A 12,639-nucleotide genomic window follows, 5' to 3' on the forward strand; every position below is an offset into this window, starting at 1 on the left:
CAAGTTTAGGAATTAGAAGAACTTTAGATTTCTAATTTCCAAAGAACATCATTGTACCTGCACCTCGACATTTATAGAAGAACCATCGGTAGTGAACACAGGCTGTTTATAATCTTTGATAAGTTCACTAAGTGTAGATGATTCACTAGTCATGTGATCGGTTACTCCACGGTCAATAATCGATGCATTATTATTTTTTTCATAGAAAGATAAGCTAAGGAGTTACCTTCAGAGCTTTCATCGACTGGTTGAGAGGAGACGAGATTAGTCTTGGAAAATTTTTGAAAAAGTTTTTCCAGATCATATTTGGTAACAAAGTTTGCTAAATTGATATCCTTGGAAATCATGCTTGGTTTCTCCTTCTCGGGTCGTCCTATAATCTCCCAACACCGTTCACGAGTGTGACCGTTTTTTCGCAGTGGGTGCACTTCAATTTGCTGTGGGATTTTATATTATTTGATGTGCTCCTTTGCCCTTCTTGCATGCGAAAGATATACATCATTTTTTCAGAATTTTCTCCTGCGCCTTCGTCCTTGGTGGCTGAGTTCATGACTTTTCGCCTGGAAACTTCTCTTTGAATGATTTGGCGAATAGTATTGAAGGTTGGGAGAGGAGATGAGTTTAAGATCTGGCTGCGCAATGTTTCATAGTCTTCACTGAGACCAGCCAGCACTTTGAATATTTTATCTTCCTTGAACTGTTGCTTGAAGATATCGGGATCGGACGTAGCTGGTTGGTATTGGAGGAGTTCATCGAAGAGACTGCGAAGTCTTCCGATGTATAGCTGGATGTCTTTGTCTCCCATCGTGAGGTTAGCAATCCCACATTGGATTTGATATATTCAGGCAGGATTATTTTGCTCGCTGAAAAGTTCTTTGAGTGACTCCCAAATACCTTGAGCCGTGTCTTGGTACATGAACATGTTAGCTATTGAAGGCTCCATCAAATTTATCAACCATGACATAACCATGTCATTTTTAGATTCTCACTCTTCATACTTGGGATCATTAGTAGCCGGAGGTTTGATTTTTCCATTTACGTATCCCGCCTTAGATCTTCCGCTAAGAAAGAGTCTTGCAGCCTTGGCCCAACTTAGATAGTTTGTGCCATTGAGAAGAGTGAAAGTAATTCTTAATGTACCATGTTGATCAGAGGATTTTAGCCCTCTGAAATGTTCGTCTCCTTGAGCGGCCCCATTTTGAACGTTAGCCATCGGTAAAAAGAAAATCGCCTTGCTGCTTGGGTTGATTTCTCCCTTGTGGCTTTTTGGTAAAAGGAAACTCGCTCTTGAGTTTCCTTTTGGGAGGAATTGGTGGGACTCTCATAGGGAAGAACGTGCGAGAGGTCCTCCCACGTCTCCCTTCCTTTTTTTTTTGAAGCGGTTGGCTTGCCCACAGTATCACCCGATTACAAGGAGGCAGTTTCCTTTTTGGAAGTCCCTTCCTTTCTCACACGATAACATTTGGCAGCCCCATGTAATGGATGAAGAGGTGGCTGCTGCTAGTGTCGCCCCCTCTCAAGTAAAAGGAAAACTTCAAGAGGCAGAGAAAATAAAGATGCAGTGTGAAGAAGGGTGCACCAGAGGATGATGGGCGTTCCACCAAACTGAATCAGAAGAGGATGACCGTGCGACGCTGGAGCGATGGGCGGCCTCTCTCTCTGTCAGATGACCTTCCCAAGCTTGGGCGATGCGGATGGGGGTTTTTTGGGCGACGCCGGTGGAAGTTTCAATCGCTGTGAAACACAAGAGAACTTTCTGCTGGAACAGGGTTGATCCAGCGAGCACTCTTTCGCAGAACTTTCTTGGCGTCCCAGCATTCCCACCGGCTGAAGGATGATCCAGCGGCACACTGGTGCAGAGACAGAGGTACTCTGATTTTTGCACAGACGTTGAAGAATATGCTATGGGAAACAGAGGATGATGTGCCCTCCTCCTAGGGATAATACCGCTAACTCTCGTCGCTCTTGAACCCTGCACTTTTGGCTAGAATCGGTCACAGGTGGCTCACAAGCGATCTTGCGGTAGACAGCAAGAATGCTCCCTTTCAATAATAACCTGGCTCTGATACCATGTTAAAAACATGAAAAACCTTGAAAAACAAGGAAGAAAGACACAAGCATGTACGTGGTTCGGCAATACAATGCCTACGTCCACGAGAATGGGAGCACTCCTTTATTTCTCTGTGATGATCTTTGAGAGAGGATGAACTCTCTCTTTATAGGCTACAGTCCAGACCAATATTAGGCAAGAGAATGACACAAGATTCATGTGATAAACAAGGCAACACAATATGATGAATAAGGAAACCAAAAGGAAACTGGCGTCTGTAATCTTCCTCAACATGGAAGGGAAATAATGGAGGCAATCCCTGTAATCTTGCTAACAAATACACCTTGAATACATACAAAGTCACCATGAGATAGGTACAACCTTCATGTGCCCTTTCCTTAGCCATGATACAATGTATATAGAATTCTGGTTAAGAAGCTTCTTCCAAAGTATTAGCTGATGCTTTGGTTTCTGAAAACAGCAAACCACTCTCCAGCGATCATCGTGAAATGTGGTTATGAAGCTTCCTCCACAGCATTAGCTTACCCTTCTATTTCTCAAAACAGCAAAGCCACTTGCCCAATGATCATCGCAAACTCGTATTCAAGTACTTGTTCATTAACAATTGTTCCAAAAAATATGATAGCTCTTAATTCGGTATCATATAAACCTTTTTTCTTCGATCAGAAAATAGTCAACAACAAAAATAATATGTGTAACCAAAGGAAAACTACAAGATATGTGATGTTCAGTGGCGTGGCAAATCAGGAACGTCATTCAAGATTTACTTTTTATGGTGTGGGCAACAAAGTGCCACTGTAAATAACTTTCCTTGAGTTTGAGCGGCTGGTGCCATTGTTACTCAAACAAATGAGACCTCTCATGCGCCATTGAAAATGAGTAATGTTCAAGGCACCATTGAAATGTCAATGAAAATGGAAGGGCTGTTGGCGATCTCCCCTGATTCACACGCTGGGCAAGGCTTGCCTTTGTGGTAGCAAAGATAACGAGCGGTTTGAGGAAATGAAGGCCACAGAGTGTACAGCCTGCAGCAATACACTAAAGGAAATGTAGAGGTACAGAGAGAGAGAGAGAGAGAGAGAAAAGGGGATGACAGGGCAGATGCAAAATTTTTTTTTTTTTCTCTCCTTTTTTGGGCGTACACTTCTCAACTACACGATAAGACTAAATAAAGAAAAACATCATTAAAGAAAAAACAAAGGCTGAAACTTGATCCTTGATCCTCAAGTTTAGTAACTACTGGATCGTGCTTTCCCACGATCCCCTCTCCTTCAACTTTTTCACCCCCACTATTTCCTCCACTCCAAATTAACTACCCATGATTTTGGAACCGGCGCACACTCTCATGTTCTCCATGATCTCCACAACAGGAGTAGAGTAACATTCTCCCCCTATACTGGTGTGTCCCGAGATCTTGAGCACCCAGAAGGTGCCGCATTGTCGCCAACCTTGCTGCCGACAACACCTTTGTCAACAGATCCGCTCATTGCTCATCTATGCGCACAAATTCCACAACAATCTGTCCTCTTTAGACACATTCACGTATGAAATGGAACTTTGTGTCATTATGTTTGCTGTATCCATGGAAAACTGGGTTCTTCATTAATGCGATCGCAGACTTATTATCCACATACAACTTCACCGCATGAGGCTCTCTTTCAGCCAGCTCGGCCAGCAATCCTCTGCTGCTTGAACGCCGTGATTGCCTCTGAATCCTCCCCTGTTACAATTAGATCATCAACATAAACTCCGACGATGACACCGGTACGATCTCTTCCCCTCGTACACATAGCTTGTTCCAGCGCACATTTTGTGAACCCAAGGTGATTTAGGCGCATGTTCCATGCACGTGGTGCTTGCCGGAGACCATACAATGTCTTGTTTAATTTGAGTACCATATGCTCCCTATTCTTCACCGTAAAACCCTCCGATTGGGCTACATAGACCTCCTCCTCGAGTTCACCATTGAGAAATGCTGACTTGACGTCGAGATGGTGGACTTGCCACCCACGGCTGGTTGCGACAACAAAGATGACTCGTATGGTGTCGAGCCTAGCGACTGGCACAAACACATCCTCGAAGTCAATCCCTGGCCACTGGACATAGCCCTTCACGACTAATCTGGCCTCATGTTTGATAACCTCTTCGTCTGAGTTTTTCTTCAATTTGAACACCCATTTGAGTCCGATTGCTTTGGTTCCGATCGGCAGGGTTGTCAGCGTCCAGACTGAGTTTTTCTAAATGGATTAGATCTCCTTGACCATAGCTTCCTTCCATGCTCGCTGGCTGGCTGTCTCTTAGTAACACGACGACTCCTCTGTTGCTGGAAGCATGGCCTCTTTTTCGACGTCTTCATGATCAAGTTCGACGCGCTGAGCGTCTCTCATGATATCATTGATGTGTCTATACCAAATGGGTCCATCATTATTGTCCTCCATCTCCGAAGCCGTGGCAGCTTCGTTTGCCAGCAGCCTTCGAGCTAGCGCTACCATCGTAGTTGAAGGGTTTGTCGAGGGATTTGTCTTGACATGTGATGTACCCCGTGCCCTACTTGCTAATTCTTCCAGCGTCGGTTCACTGGCCATCGGCATGGATGAGGAGGTCGGGTAGCACAATTGCAAGGACACCGATCTATCTACTTGTCCGCCTGCATACTGAGTTGTTTATTGCCGAGTCAGCATTGGAGTCCTCCTCAACAACGAAGTTTGACGATTCACTGTCACCTGCATTCATGTTCCACTTCCACTTCAAATCTTCTTTTAATTTAACATCACGACTTACATGGACTTTTTCCCGTCGTCCTCGACACCAAGATATACCATTGGTTGGCCGTGATCATCAAGTTTTTTCAGGGGTGGCATCGTCATTCTACCATGCGTCGTGCAACCGAACAATCGAAGATGTGAAATATTCAGTTTCCTGCCACTCCAAGCTTCATACAGGGTGCGCTCGCCCGTGGCCTTTGTAGGCAAGCGATTCAAGACATAGACTGCGTGCCGTACCACCTCCCACCAAAATCTACCTGACATACTCATGCTCTTGAGGAGGGATCTTGCCATTGCCATCATCGTCTTGTTCCTCTGCTCCACGACTCAGTTTTGCCGTGGTGAGTATGGTGCGGTGAGGTGACTGCAATGCCAGCATGTTCGCACACTTTGGTGAACTCAGAAGAGAGGAACTCACCTCCCTGATCGGTTCTGAGCGTCTTGACGCGATGCCCGCACGCGTTCTCGACCAGTGCCTTAATTCTCATGAATGCCGAGCTTGCCTGGTCTTTTGTTCTGATAATGCATAGCCACATCCAACGAGAGAAGTTATCAACGATTAGGAAGAAATAGCTATTACCGGTAGAGGTGGGTGGTGTGATCGGGCCGCAGAGATTGGCATGCAAGAGTTCAAATGGTTCTTTTGCTCGATAGTTGGCTGCCGATAGGAACGGCTGTCTCGTTTGCTTCGCCACCAAACAACCCTGACATACTTGAGTGAGGTGAGTAATCAGCGGTACCCTAGTTGCCATCTTCTTGTCTACAAACATCTTCATTACTTGAAAGTTCACATGGTCGAGACGAGCATGCTACAGCCATGCTAGATCCTCGAGGTTTGCAAGAAGGCACACTGGCCTAGCAGTCTACAACTCAATGCGGTAGAGATGATTCAGTGTGCGTCTCACCTTCATGGTAACCTGCCATGGATTTTTGATGAACACCTCGAGCTCGACTTCATCCATAACAACCTGTGGCCTGTCTCGGTAAGTTGCCCGAGACTCACGATGTTGCTGTGAAGCCTCAGGATATAATATACTTCCTGAAGCAGCAATTGATCATCATTTTTTCATCTAAAAAGAATTGAACCCTTACCGCCGAACTTCACATTGCCGGTGATTGCCTTGTCCAACTTGCGAAACTTGACCTTATCTTCTGTCATGTTGTTGCTGACGCTATTATCCAAGTACCAAACTTCGTTATTTTCGATGTCTTGCTCAGTCCCATGCAGTTCCGGCCATACCTGTTCTTCATTCAGTAGGATGGCATCGTGCCGATCCAACCATGCTGGTAGTTCAAGTGCTGCGGGTGCCACTTCTTCCAATTTTGCAACCGACAGGGTTGGCTTGGTGTTGTCAGTTTGTGTTAGATGTGCCTCCTCATTCTTCTTGGGACCCTTGCACCGGTTCGCGTAATGCCCTAATTCATCGCAATTGAAGTAGCGGATGTGACTCTTGTCACGACCACCACCTCCAGAGCAACCTGCTCTGTCTTTGAGTGGGAGTTGCCGTGTTTGCTTCCGCCGCACCCTCTGCCGTGTCCACGACCACCCCAGCTGCGAACCCCTCCTTCCCCCTGAGCCTTCTCTTTTCGTGTCGATGACAGGTTGTCGCCGCTTCTCTTCTACCATGCCTCCCACTCGGCCTGAGTGAGAAGTAGTTGAGCAGGCACTCGGCCTGAGTGAGAAGTAGTTGAGCATCGCCGTTGCCACCGGTACCAAATGCTCGGGGACGAGAGCATTCTTCATAGGTCTTGAGTCACCCTATGGTCTCTACAAACAATATAGTGTCGAGGTTGCAAAACTGCTCTATGTCGGTGATTACGCTGAGTAATCGATTTGGAACAGTATCAAATAGCTTCTTCACTAAGGCTATTGGCATACTTGACGAACATCCCGGTAAGCCTGCTAGCATACTGATCCAACGACTCTCCTTCCTGCATTCGCATGACATCAAAGTTGCTCTTCAATGTTCGTAGGCGTGCATTCCTCATGCGGTTTGCCCTAACGAATCTCGTCTTGAGGCAATCCTAAACCTCCTTCGCCGTCGCCTTCTTTGCCACCTGCATTAAGGGATCCTCCGGGAGGGCTTGGAGAATATGCAACCTCGCCTTCTTGTCCTTCCTCGTGTCTACAGCCACACGGACTGCCGGCTCAACTGCCTCCCAGATGCCTTGATCCTCCATCATCGCTAGGGCTGCACAACGAGTCGAGCCAACTCGGGCTCGACTCGAACTCGCTCGACTAAGCTCGGCTCGAGCTCGACTCGTTTATAAACGAGTCGAGTTCGAGCTGAAAGTTAAGCTCGAGTAAATAAACGAGTCGAGTTTGAGTTGAAAGAACTCGACTCGATTAAACTCGACTCGACTCGACTTGATTTTATTTTTTTTTTTTAGTTTTTTTCGTTTTTATTTTCATTTCGTTTTTTTTCTCTCTCATTTTTCTTTCCTCCATTTTTTCTTTTTTGTTTCCATTTCGTTTTCTTTCCCTCTCATTTTTCTTCCCTCCCTTTTTTTCTTTTTTCTCTACATTTTCTCTTCTCCCCACGCACACCTTTTTCTCTCTCATTTTTCTTTCCTCCATTTTTTCTTTTTCTCACCTTTTCTCTTCTCCCCACGCCCACGCACACTTTTTCTGGCATTTAATGTCAATGCCTCCCTTTTTCTCTTTTCTCCCCCACGCTGATTTCTCTCTGCAGATCTCTCTTCTCCCGCAGCATTAATGCAATGCCATTATCGGGTGTTGAAAAACGAGCCGCATTTATGGCAGGTGTTGGAGGAACACCGTGAAGGAGAAATAAAAAGTCGAGCCGCTCGAGTCGCTCGAGTCGAGCTCGAGCTTCAAAACAATTTCTCGAGTCGAGCTCGAGTTAAAGTAATGAAACTCGTATCGAGCTCGAGTCGAGCTCGAGCTGGTTAAATATAAGTCGAGCCGAGCTCGAGCTGGTTGAACTCGAGCTCGACTCGGCTCGTGTGCAGCCCTAATCATCGCCTGGACCCTACTTACCCAGCTGGTGTAGTTGGTTGCCGTGAGCAGCAGATACTAGAACGTCCCATTGGCAATCTCCCCCGTTGCCTCAGTTGTGATGATTGACATTGGCTTGAATTGAGGAAGTTTTGGCATACAATGTGGATGCTCTGATACCAAATGTTGGTGATCTCTCCTTATTCACACTAACGGAAATGCAGAGGTGCAGAGAGAGAGAAAGAAAAAGGGGACGACAAGGCGAGGCAAAAAAAGCTTTTTTTCTCTCCTTTTTTGGGCGTACACTTCTCAACTACACAATAAGGCTAAATAAAGAAAAACATCATTAAAGAAAAAACAAAAGGCTGATCCTCAAGTTTAGTAACTGCTGGATCGTGCTTTCCCACGATCCCCTCCGCTTCAACTTTTTCACTCCCACTATTTTCCTCCACTCCAAATTAACTACCATGATCTCCACGATAAGAGTAGAATAACAAAGGGGGCAATGCTATTGAAAAATGGATTTGCGGGCATTATTTTTCTCCCGCTCCATGCTTTTTCTTTAAGTCTATTGAGATCGCAGTGCCACTGGACGTATCCACTCGACAGCCAGAAACCTTCCATCTCAAGCGAAAGTTCCCACTCTGCAGGAGGGTGTCTCTATTCATGCAATAAGTTTTCAAGCTCTTCGTCACCTTCCTTCGATGATCTTTTTCCTTAATTTTTGATCTTATTCCTCTAATTTCTACCTTTCCCCATCTTCGCACATCGTCTTACAGAAAATGCAGCAATCACAGCCCATTAGTGTGTGGCTCCATATGCTGTGGTTTCTGCATGTACATGACCAAATCAGCACTCCATTTCCCACACCGTTGTTCAAGTCTCTTCATTCGCCACAGGTAATCTTCTTCCTCTTCCTCCTCCGCCTCTTCTTCCTACTTTCCCCCATTTTTAACAAAATTAGTTGTTCGGTATTAGATTGCGTTAGAGGAACTCATGCACAAGTGCCATTGATATCCCTTCGAAGCAGTCTTAAATCTTCTCAACGTACATTTATATCAACTTCTCTAGCTTGCATCAAAGATCTCCAATATAGCAGCTTGTCTCTATATATAACAAGCATTGATTTTCTCTTATCAGATTTGACAGAAATCACAACCTTAAGATAGAAGTCGCTAAATCCTTTGGCCGATTGAAGACTTGCAACTATAACCTTCAATTTTGTTGAACTTACCAACATGTGTAACTGCCATGCATCACATCAACAAAAAAACGCAAGCAGATCTCCATTTATGGAGAGGGCTACCCAAATCACAGCTCACGCATAATTTAGCTACTTATTTAAAAAAAAAAACATCAGAATTATTGCATGTTCAACGCCAATTCATTTGTCTACTGGCCGTGCATGTGCACAGCCAAACGGAAATTATGAACCTTTATGGTTTTTAATAATGAGGGCTGTAAGAAGCATATGGATTTTGGATAGAATAAATAAAAAAAGAGAAAAGAGGAGAGCAGTACAAGAACTTCCAGTTTGATTTCCTTCTTTGGGGAGTGGAAAAAATAGAATTCACATGTAATTTAATAATATATATATATATAATATATATATATGTATATATATATATATGTATATAATATCAGTGTGGTACATAAGCTGTTATAACCTTCTCTCTGGTTGTTTGTGCCTGACTCTCCGCAAAGGACTTCGCATTCGCTGTTCTTGTCCAGTAGTTTGAGGGCCTAGTCCATTATATATCTATTTCTTGTCAGTATAACAGAAAAAAAAATTATGATAACTATGTTAACATGTCATAAATGCCTCATTGGACAGATTTGATGCCATCATTTTTTTGGCATCTGTATGTTTCTATTATTTTATGTTTATGTTTTTCAGTAGAAAAATTACTTTCCCAAAAGTTTCTCAAAGATGAAAAATATTTAATGTCGCTTCATAAGTTCCTTGCTGAAATCATGTTATTGAACAAGATCATAGTCTATGTTTTACGAACAGTATATGCGATTCTGTGATTGAGCTTCAAGAGTTCACTATATTATCAGCACATTATTTATTTTCTTCTCATCAGCAGCAACCACAAGATTTCAGTAGAAAAATCCATTATGTATACTCTTAATATTGTTTATCCTTTCAAACATATTTATTTGGCCTAGTAACTTATTGCATGAGATATTTTCAATGTATATTCTTGCAAACCTCGAGTCACTTAAGTCCATTGTGCTTTTTACCATGTTGCGATCTGCAGAGTTTCCTGAGACACTGTCCATAATTGCCTTGTTGTGTTTTTCCAAATATGGCTGCTAGTTGCTCCAGTGTAGATTAGACTGGAACAAACAATGCTACTTTTTAGAGTGGAACTAACAACTTGTTACAATAATTACCTGTACCACTTTAACAGTGAAGTACTGTTCTGACATGGCCTGCTTGGGATTGTAGAGAACCTACATTTTCCCGTAGCAGGGAACCACAATATCAGCTGTTGCATTCTATTATATTGTATGTACAAAAGAATATGGTGTAAATGGGAGTCCATTTTCTGTATCTGCCATCCAACGCACTTTACTTGTGATTTTCATCCTACTCTCATTTCTTTAGAGGGAACAACTTTCACTTAGAATCCTCTGTTTATAAAACACAATCACTTGCCTATGTTACCAGCATATTGGATATATATATATATATACATATATATATATATATATATATATATATATATATATATATATATGCACACACAGATACTTGCAGTGCTTTCAACATGCACTTTGTGGACTAGTTTAAGGTGAACTCTTCCTTCTGCTTTTTTTACCAGTATATTGGAGGTTTAATGTAAACAGAAAATTGCTCTTCCTTCTGCTTTTCGAAAATATCACGATATTTACAGTAAAAATAAGGGAAACGATAAAAACAGCAAAATATTGCAATATTTTCGAAATATCGCCAAAAAATAAATACCGCATTTTTATCAGAATAAAATCGCAATAAAAACGTGTTTTTATTGCGTTTTTTTGTCGCCGTCTAAACCAGCGCTCAAACGGGGGCGTTGCTGGTATTTTTGAAAAATTTTAAAACTTTAGCTGTCCATTTCATTTTTAAAAGTGGTAGTTTAGTTTTCGTAAAGAAAAAAATTTGAAGGTTAGTTTTGAACTCTTTGTTTTTTTCCTTTTAATGGCAAAAATAAAAAAGGAAAAGAGGATTAGGGCATTTAAGCCTGTTTCCCCTTGACGAAAGGGTTTAGGGCCTTTGGTCATCACAACTCTTGAGACAGTCAGAGAACTTGGAGACATGAGAAGAAGAAGACCTGCATCCAGCAGTAGTTTTTATTCAGTTTTATTTTTTTGTTTTCGTTGTTGATTTTCCTTCACTCCCACCTGCTGCACTTTGTAGATACGTAGAATGCATACTTTCATTAAAGATAAGGACATACGGACATAGCAACGAATGACTTTATTTATTTTCTACTCAGATAGACTTGTAACTTTATAAGGCTGGTAATCTATCAATCTTTAAATTGCTTCCCAAACTTAAACTTTTAACTATTCAATAGAGGAGCAGCGATAAAGCTTGCCTTCAAGTTTTTCTTTATTTTTTTATTTTTAAAAAAAATTACCAAGATTTTCCCAAGATTTTTTGGAGAAAATTGCTTCACCGAAAAAAACCTGAGAAAAACTCCACATATTTGTGGCTCTGATATATATATATATATATATATATATATATATAACCTTACTTGATGTTTAGTCTCCTAATTGGAAGATTAAAAGTTGTCCTTTGTTACATATTTTTATTAATTCACCATAAAAAATTTTCATTTCTATGAATGTCCACTACAATTTTACAGCATACATTGTTATTCTCTCTGTCAATTTTTTGGACTGTTATCTTTCTAATTTGCATTTCCAGGTTTGTCAAGAAAGATCCCATCTTTTGTTCTGTGCTCCAAATTTTACTGCTTTTGTGTATCTGAACTTTGGCACCATTTGGTCCTTTTCTTTTTCGTTTTTTTTTTTGGCAGAGAGAGAAACCATTGATGATGCAGTTGGCTGTTGTAGCTTGTCTCTCTTTGGCTGCAAAATTGGAAGAAACACGTCCCACTTCTTCTTGACCTACAGGTGGAGGAGGCCCAGTATGTGGTTGAGGCCAAGACCATTCAGAGAATGGAGCTCCTGGTTCTACCAGCAGTAGAGTGGAAAATGCACCATGTAACACTTATCTCCTTCATTAATCATGGCTGAGGATACATCAACATTGGAAGCTCTTTAGAAGATGCGAATGACTACTCCTTTCTTTGAACACAGGTGTGTACATCAATAATACATCTGTAGAAGGAGAGGTGAAGTTCTTGGCATATATTGGACTTGGGATGCTTACATCATTGGCCTATCTTGATCCAGCAAAATGCAATCTTTCTTCTCACTAATATGGGATTGATTCTGCTGCTTTCAATTGTCCAAGCACGCTGATTAATTATTCTTTTAGGTGCTCTTGGAATGGTAGTGAGCAGTGGAAACTGATCTACAAGGAGGCGCTAGTTATTAATATGAGGTACATTCATTCATTTGCCTTTCAGTCACTGGGATTGTCTTTATTCTTGCTCATTCAGACATTTTTTTTCCTTTTTTGTTTAAATGGAAGTGTGAGAATAAGGAAGTATGTACAGTGGGTAAGTCATGGATGGGCTCGAAAAGATGAAATTTCATGTAAATGGATGAGATAATACCTGACCTCTTGGTTGTGCTAAAACATAGATATGTTAGTACGTCCATCTTTTGTGGTAATCAATAGTGCAAGTCATACACCTCCTAGTAACCTATGCAGCTGTTGA

The 12,639-nt window shown here is 42.2% G+C and overlaps 1 long non-coding RNA gene across 1 annotated transcript; it reads left to right on the forward strand.

Moving 5' to 3' along the window:
- Nucleotides 1-8,379: 8,379 nt before the first annotated feature.
- On the forward strand, nt 8,380-12,384 carry LOC116259430 (uncharacterized). The gene is made up of 3 exons (XR_004173934.2): nt 8,380-8,694; nt 11,830-12,112; nt 12,294-12,384. It is a non-coding gene; the product is annotated as an uncharacterized LOC116259430 (long non-coding RNA).
- The last annotated feature ends 255 nt before the right edge of the window (nt 12,385-12,639 follow it).

The sequence above is a fragment of the Nymphaea colorata genome, chromosome 8 (genome assembly GCF_008831285.2).
Source record: "Nymphaea colorata isolate Beijing-Zhang1983 chromosome 8, ASM883128v2, whole genome shotgun sequence".
Classification (NCBI taxonomy): domain Eukaryota; kingdom Viridiplantae; phylum Streptophyta; class Magnoliopsida; order Nymphaeales; family Nymphaeaceae; genus Nymphaea; species Nymphaea colorata.